At 33.0% G+C, this 8,906-nt stretch overlaps 1 long non-coding RNA gene across 2 annotated transcripts; it reads right to left on the minus strand.

Moving 5' to 3' along the window:
• Nucleotides 1-1,001: 1,001 nt before the first annotated feature.
• On the minus strand, nt 1,002-7,436 carry LOC138888757 (uncharacterized). Of its 2 annotated transcripts, XR_011406240.1 has the most exons (3): nt 7,292-7,436; nt 5,324-6,519; nt 1,002-3,649 (listed from the first exon to the last, which is right to left on the minus strand). It is a non-coding gene; the product is annotated as an uncharacterized lncRNA (long non-coding RNA). The 2 variants fall into 2 exon arrangements; XR_011406238.1 differs by lacking the exon at nt 7,292-7,436 and having other exon boundaries at nt 5,324-7,071.
• Nucleotides 7,437-8,906: the final 1,470 nt, after the last annotated feature.

Raw genomic sequence — 8,906 nt, forward strand, 5'->3', positions numbered from 1 at the left:
GCATGAGTCAAAAGAAAGAAAAGACGCGTCTTGATGAATCTGATGAAGATAATCGTGTCCCAAGAGGAACAACCAAAAAGCTTAATGAAGAAAGCCATGTCCCCAGCAGACCGAACAAAATGACGAAAATTGGTATTAAAAAAAAAAAAAAAAAAAAAAAACAAGGGCCAGAAGTCTTGGTAAAAAGGCACCAGAGGAAACACAAACCAACAAAAAGCAAGGCAACCGGAGCAAAGGGGAAAACAGATAAGATTCTGTAATTTCTAGCTTAGTCTAGCTTCTTATTTTTTAAGCAGGGTGTAATAAGGAGGTCAGCAAACAGTAAAAGTAGCATGCAACAGCAGTAACATTGCAGTCCCATGGTAGTCCCAGCTACCAAAATTTCCCGAACTACATTGACCTGATTCCTGTTTAGCCCAGGATATGTAGGAAACCTTTGAAGCAAAGGTTCGGTCAAATCTTTTTCAAAAAAAATGCTTCAACGGAGTACGCGAATGGGCAAAAATCGCTCGCTTTATCTTTGCACGAAAACCCTTCGTGTATCCGGGCAAAGAGGGGCAGCTGTAAGCACGTGATTTTTGCCCTATATGAGAATTACTCCCAAAAAATTCAAAAATAAAATGATTTTTCTTGGTGTGCCATTTTGTGATATTTTGTGACATTTTGAATAATTATTTGTATTTGTCTGTGCGTGTTTATTTGATAAATTAATAAAAAATACAAAAATATGTCGCATTTTGCATGTAGGATTTAATTCTATAGTTGTTAGTAATTAAATTTGTTTTACAAAAATTTAAAAATTACAAAAATAAGCATCGTTTGCATTTTTAGCATTTAATGTCCAAATATACAATTTTATGCTTAATTAATACTTAATTGTGCGTTAATTGTTATTGGGAGTTAATTTGCGCTTTTATAACTTAATTTAATTCTTAATAATAGTTTAAGTATTTTTATAATTTAGTTTTAGAGAAATAAAAGAAGAAAAGAAAGCAAAAATATAAAGAAAGTCGGAATTAGGCCTCTTCTTCAATTTCAAGCCACAAGCCCAAAAAATGGCCCAATCTTCCCTACGACCCAGTCCATTTCGAACTGGGTCGACCCAGTCCATAACCCAAAAGACTCAAACCCCATTTGTCTTTCATTTTTACAAAACAAAAACAAAACAAAAAAAAAAAGAAAGAAAAAACCCTAAAAGACCTAAGTCATCCGCCCCCCCCCCCCCCACCTTTGCTTCTTCTTCTCCAAGTTTCTCCCTAGCATCAATGGCTTCCCTTCCATCCTCCTCACTGCACACACACACATGTCGTCTCCAAGCTGCCCTCCCATGAACAACCTCAGAAACCATGAACGACCTCAAAAACCACCAACGCGACTTCATCCTTCTCGCCGTGTCGCGTCGTTTTTTTACTGTTGCTGCACCCTTTTCTCGACACATCTGCTGCTTCAGTGATTGCCATGGCCGTGCTTTAGTTCCTGGACAACTACGCAGTCGATGCCTTGTCGCCGCTACAGCTCCGCTCGTTGCCATGGCTGCTGTCGCGACTGCGTCTTCTCTTCGTCGCCGGTTGTCGCAGCTACTCCCTCCATCGTGCTGCTGCCGATGCTGCTGCTTCTGTTTCAATCAAATGACCAAACGAACACAGCCATGGACGAGCTTCGACGTCGACCATGTCGTCGTCCATGGCTGTCCGCGACGTGTTGCTGCCTTCGCTGCCGGATTGCTGCTGCCGATGCCGTGTTGCCGCTGCTGCTGCCACTGCTGCCCGTTTTCTTCTTCGCAGCTGCTCCATCGCGGCTGACCATGGACGAGCTTGCTCGTCGCTGCTGCGTTTTCTTCATCTTTCACTGATGCTTGTTGCTTCGTCGTCTTCAAGTCCGTTTATGTCCAAGTTTCGTTGGTTTCGTTTAGAGTTCGTTCGATGTTCGTCATTGGTCATTTACGGTTAGTTGTTCTAAGTTTATTTTCATCCATAATTTGTTTGATATTTTCAGATTTGAAATTAGTATAAGTTTGTTTCATTTTTCATATTTATTTTTAGATAAAAATGGTTAGTTTAATTATATTGTTGATAGATTTGAATTGAAGATTCAATTAAATTATTTTTTCAGTTTGAGAAGATTTAGTTTTAATATAGAAAAGTGTTAGCTTAAATCGTTTAAATCCGTTGATTGTTGTTAATATAGATTTAATTCGTGTTTCATCTTGTTTGAAGTTCGTTTTTAATTCAGTGATTTAATGTGAAGTTATGTTTTGGTTTTAATTTTTGGATCATGCATATTTGTTATAATTTTGTTGGATTTAATTTAAAAAAGATTAATTGATTATTTGAAGATTAGTAATTTGAATATGTTTATTTGTTTTGTTTAAGTTTAATTCGAAGTTGAATAAAGCTTGTTTGTTATTGTTGTTAAAGTAGATTCATTCATGTTCCTACTTTGTTTGGATGATCTTGAATCCGAATTTTATATAGTTTGATTTCTTGTTTACCATTTATGATTATTGCTTGAATTGTTCTCATAATCTTGTTTAAAGTTTAATATAAGAATTGTTTGTTGTAATGTTGTTAGAGTTGATGTTAAGTTCAATATTATTGAATTTAAGAATCTAAATATACTTGTTTGATTGTTGTTGTTGTTTAAATCCGAAAAATAGGTTTGTTGTTGCCAAAAATATTGTTCAATCAAATTTTGGTTGTTCTTGGTTGTTCAATTTATGTTCATATGATTTGTTGTTGAAATGTTGTTAAAATCATGTTCATGTGATATTGTTGTTATGATGTTCATCCATGTTCATATTGTTGTTTGAACATTGTTAGAAATTGATCATATTGACTATATTTTGGTTATGTTTGATTAAATGATGTGTTATAGCTGATGGGTAGTTTGGTAAATTTGTAATACGATCAGGGGTAGTTTGGTAATTTCAGTAAGGTTGGAAGGGGTAGTTTAGGAATTGTACATTTTGAAATTGTTTATTTGAAGCATGGGGGACAAAATGAAATGGGGTGGGTTGTGATATGATTATTTAATATAAAGGGGGGACAAGATTTAAATTAAAGGGGAATCTTGCATTATTTTAAATAAAGCATGGGGGACAAAATATAATGGGGTGGTGTGATATATTTATTTAATGTAATGGGGATGAGTGGGAAGATAATGGGTTTGGTAGAGAAAGGGATTGATTTTAATTGATTTATGGGATGTGATATATATATGTGAAGTCTTGAACATAAAAAGGAGAGAGAAAAAAAAAGAGATTGAAAAAAAGCTGAACATTTATTCCGAAAAAAAAAAATTGAAACTCTCAAGAAAAGAAAAAACATACAAAGAAAGAAAAAAAAAAATTTTGAAAATTAGAAGAGAAAGTATTACACACCTGAGAAATATTCTGGTATACAGGTGTAGAAATTAAGGATTGAAGATTAACTAGCCTTTCAGAAATCTGAAAATTTCCTTTGGTTTCTGTCCATTATTTTCGGCATTCCTGGATTTTATTTTGAATTTTTCAAAGCTGTCACTGGGATTTTCGTTGACTGGTTATTGCTGGTTATTGTTGCTGTTGCTGTGTTACGTATTACGTTGCTGACTTTCTTCTTCTTATATTGACAATATCAGGTACACAACTGTAATTTTGGCATTTTGTAAGCTGAAATGAAGAATGGAGTGTTAAATTTTTAATTTAGTTTAATTTAATTTTTGTATTGTATTTAGGTTATTCATGTATTATTATTCTGTAAATCACTGTCATCGGCATAACTAGGCATATTATAGCGACATATTAAATAACGCCTTTACCAGATTATTAGGAAATATATTTAAGCCTGATTATTAATTAAAACTGTTTAATAAAAAAAATAGAAGAAATAACGTAAAAATGGCGTTATTGAATCAGTTTGGCAAAAATTAACTAAGTTCCTTATTCAGAAGGTTTTTCGTCAACGATAAGTTAATCCGAATCATGTAGTCAATTTCAGTTATAACATGAATTAGTTTGCAAACAAGTATTAGGACATGATGAATTAAAACAAAGTTAGTTAATGTTAAATTGTTTAAATTTTCAGAAATATGATTTAGTACTCAAGTTTTTATTTTTATTTCTTTCAATTTTCAGTATTTGTAAATAATTAGTTTCAATAAGCTTAAGTCTTACTAATAATTTGAATTTTAATCCAACTATGGGATAATTATTTTTTTTATTTTTTTACTTTTCGATAATTCCATGTTGTATTTATGATTATAATTTTATTACTTTCTGTTAATATTTGTTTTTCTCTTCTATTTAATATGTCATTTTCAAGAATGTAGATATTGATTTTATATGTATAAAAACTTAGTAATAATAAAAATGTAGTCATTAAAGGATATTATTAAAGGATATCGCTAAAAATAAATAGATGTAAATAATACAAAATTTATAGGATTCTCCAATCTCATTTATTTATTTAATTATTTAAAAAAAAATTACTTAGAATTTGGGATGGATTGTTTAGTGAATTTCACTTCCTTCCCCAAAGATAATGACGCGTTAGACTCTTTAGGCGCGATTTAATTAATTTTACCTTCTTAAACTCGGATGCGCATTTCATGCGACCCAAATCTAAATCCTAAAACATCAAATAAAATATGTTTCGTATTGTGGGTGCATTTCATGTGACACAATCCAAAGATATGTTTTAAGCGATGTTCACATTCCTAAAAAAAATAATAATTATAATAATAAAGCGGTAAAAGATAAAAATTGCACATGGTTCATAATTGTATTAAAAATCAGATAAATAAGCCGAATATAACAGTTGAGCGACCGTGCTAGAACCACGGAACTCGGGAATGCCTAACACCTTCTCCCGGGTTAACAGAATTCCTTATCCGGATTTCTGGTACGCAGACTGTAATATAGAGTCATTCTTTTCCTCGATTCGGGATTAAAATTGGTGATTTGGGACACCCTAAATCTCTCAAGTGGCGACTCTGAAATAATTAAACCAATCCCGTTTCGACTGTCCTTTAATTGGAAAAAACTCCCTACGCACCTCGCGGTGCCGGAAAAAGGAGGTGTGACACCATGTATTGGTAAGTGTCGCCTAACCTCGACAAAATAGTGACAAGGCTATGACAAGACGCCTACATAACAAACCTGTGCAATTTAATAGTATATGTACAAATAACAGCAAGGAAAAACTAGACAGGCAATGTCGGAAGGGGGAACATGTTGAGGGGAATACGAGATAGAGAACTACAGCAGAATGATAACTTCAATAGCCAATATATTATGAACCAATAAGAACAAGTAAACATAGTAAAAGAAAATGCACGGCATTACCTTTCGTGCTTTTACACTCAACATCACCATGAAATCAATAGAAATGGCACGACATAACCCTTCGTGCATTAACGCTCACAATATGGCACGACATCACCCTTCGTGCATTAACACTCACAATATGGAACGGCATCACCCTACGTGCATTACACTCGGAATAAGGCATGGCATCACCCTTTCGTGCATTAACACTCTCCCTTACTATAATGCAATGAATAAATAACAACATGGAGATAAAATAAAAAGTACAAGCCTTACTTCAACATTTGATTCCACAATATCAACCTCAACTTCGGAATCAATACTCAATTATCACCAAAAGATCCGTAAACATAATAAGAACGATCAATTAAACAATACTAGTCTAAACATGGATAACATAAATAAAGGAAGCTATAATTGCAAGAAACTAAGCCCTACCTGCATGCTTTAACCCGACTACAACGCATAAGTACTCGTCATCACGCATATAAATTGTTCTCAACATTTAAGCATGTAGCAAATAGATAAACAAGTCATATTCCCTCAAGTCAAGGTTAACCACGACATTTGCCTCGCTTCAAAGCCCAAACTCAAAGCTCAACCACAGATTTTCCTTTCAAACAAGCCTCCCACCCAATAGAATCTAGCAAATTACGAACCAAACGATTCTAATTAAGACTTAGGAACTAACCACGATGGTAAAAAATTCAATTTAGGTCATTATTGAAAAAGCCAACAAAAGTTAACACCCAGGTCCGCTTGGTCCAAACCCGAAATTCAGACCAAAACACGATTACCCTTTCAACCGGGAGTCCGGTTACATAATTTGTTTTGGAATCCGGCCCCAACTTAAGGTCTAAATCACCAATTTACCAAATCCCTAATTTCTACCCGGACCCCCCAATTCCACTATGAAAATTCTAGATTTTGGGTTGAAAACTTGTGAAATGTAGTAAAAGATTGAAAGAAAATAGGTTAGAATCACTTACCAACAATTGGGGGAAGAAGGAGTTTTGGAAAAATTACCTCTAAGGTTTTAGATTTTGAAAATTTGAAGAATGATCCAAAAATTCCATCTAAGTCATATTTTATTCAGTTGCAAATGTCGCATTTGTGACATTTGCGAACCCTGCAAATGTGAGAAATCCGTCGCATTTACTCACACCTCTACGATCATGCATTTGCGTCTTCGCATATCTTTTCCTTCTCCAAAACTGCTCACATAGGTTAAATAAAAAATTTATACTCCTTTTGCTTCAATTTATATGATATAGTTTGACCGGATACGAAATTTAAATAATAAAGAAAGAAAGACATTTGAAGCTAATGATTTCATAATATTTGTGTGACTTTAAAACTTTTATACTTGCAGTCAAGAATTTTTGTAAGCGATGTCGAAATTTATAGAAGAACGGGAATAATAACTTTAATTATCATACTTTTAGATAAGAAATAGATTTAGTTTATTGGTTTTGTTGAGTCTTAAGTTAGAAAAAGTTCTGAATTAAATTCTACTTCATCAAAAAATTTAACCATATAGATTTTCTCAAATATTTACAAAAAAGATGTTCTAGTTGAAGTTTGAACCTCTAACCTCTTAGAATGAATTCAAGCACATAACCAATGTGACAAGAGATAGTTTATGTCAAGTGGTGTCATTTTTTCCTACTTATCCGCTTTCTAACTGTATTAATACATATATTTAGTAAAACAAAATTCGATCAAGCAATGTCGTGTGATACCGCTTCGATAAATGTGCATCCGCCCCTGCTTGCGATTTTGAACAAATTATAACATTTGTATATCTATAAAAGCTGGTCGTTAAGTGTAAAACAAGAAGTTCAAGCTAAACAACTGTTTTCAAATTTTAAAAAGTATTAATAATTTTTTGGAGCTAATAAGAAATATGATGACTGAAATAGTGTCATGAAAACAACATAAATCCAGAAAGTGAGAACTAATATTGTTTGAAAAGGAATGAATTACCAGCAGCTTCAGGGTCTTTAAGATGATATGCACAAGCTAAGGAAGAAAGGAAGATAGTGCTGATAAACAAGCATAGGGTCATTGATATTGCACTAGTTGTTTCCATAGCAAAAACTCTAGCTCTTACAATGTTGTTTTGCTTTGGGTTTGCTGTTTGTCTTTAAAACAACTAGAGATGTGTGACTATTTATAGTTTGGATCTTGTTATTTTGTAATAGGAAAAATTGTGGTCTTGGTAACTCAAATTATTAGTAAAATCCAATAGATTTCTCATAGTATCCAGTCAAAATATTTAACTTAAAGCTTGTTTGGATGGTTGTTAGTTATTGTATTGTATCGTATTGTTATTTTAAATACAATGTCTGTTTTGAATGTTATATAAATTTTATTGTATCATATCGTTAAAAATCTGTCGTTACGAAGCAATGAAAAGTGTCACTTTATTTAACGACCAATTTGGTGTGGCCGCGTCATTACCTTATTTTTTCCTCTCATCTTATCCTTCCTTATTAAATAATTATATTTTATCTTTTACCTTACCTTTTTATATAATAATTCTACCTCATACTTTATTTTTTTCTTTATAATATTACAAGTTTATTCTAAATATTATTGATGCATGTCATGAAATAACGACAAACAATACTATCTATCCAAATATTATATATATCAAAATCATACGATACAATACAATATAATACCTTACTAAACTAGACATAACAACCATCCAAGCAAGCTGTTAATTTCGATTAATTGGAGGCAATGACAAATAGCACTTTTGTCTTTTGGTGTCTAATTTTGATAAATAAGTCTAAACAAGGCTTTTAGCCCTTTAACACCGTTATACTGAAGGAAACATCAAACTCTATGCTTAATTTAAGTAAAAACATGACAAAACTAAGACGCAAGATCCCTAAAAATTAGGTACCAAGTAAAAACTAGAACATATTTAGCTGACATTTCTTCATTGAATTAAAATTGTAAATCTATTATTCCTTCCTTTCCAATTTAGCTGATATACCAAAGAACGCCGTAAGTACTTCCTTATTTAAAAATAATTTAATTTTAAACTTTTTTTTTAATGAAATAATTTATAGCCACAAAAATATCTATGACTTATTTTAGAAAATCAAATTTCAAAACACTTTCATAAACTTTCTATGCTGGTCACGCAACACCACATCAATTAAAACGGGGTGGGGGAGGGTATTGTATTATTTTCTTTAGTCACTTCTAAACACACAAAGCAAGAGAGAAATATTTTGCCTTCCGGGATCCTTCTTTCTATAGTTTCCAATCAATGAATTAGGTAGTGTTCAGGGGCGGAGCCAGTATTCTGGCTACGGGTTCGGTGAATTAGTGGCTGTTACGATCCGGATTTCCCATCGTCAAGATCATGATGGCGCCTAACATCGCACTCACTAGACAAGTCAACATTAGAGTTATAATCACCTTTTCCCTTTACTTTTTTTTACAATTAAAATTTAACAAAACTAAATCAACGAAAATCAAAAGCGGAAGTACACAATTAACTGATTAACCTTATACTACGGACGCCTACAGGACTACCTTGGGTCTCATGAATGAATGCCTGCAACCGACCTCTCGATCAGCC

Source organism: Nicotiana sylvestris, chromosome 1 (assembly GCF_000393655.2).
Source record: "Nicotiana sylvestris chromosome 1, ASM39365v2, whole genome shotgun sequence".
In the NCBI taxonomy this organism is placed as follows: Eukaryota; Viridiplantae; Streptophyta; class Magnoliopsida; order Solanales; family Solanaceae; genus Nicotiana; species Nicotiana sylvestris.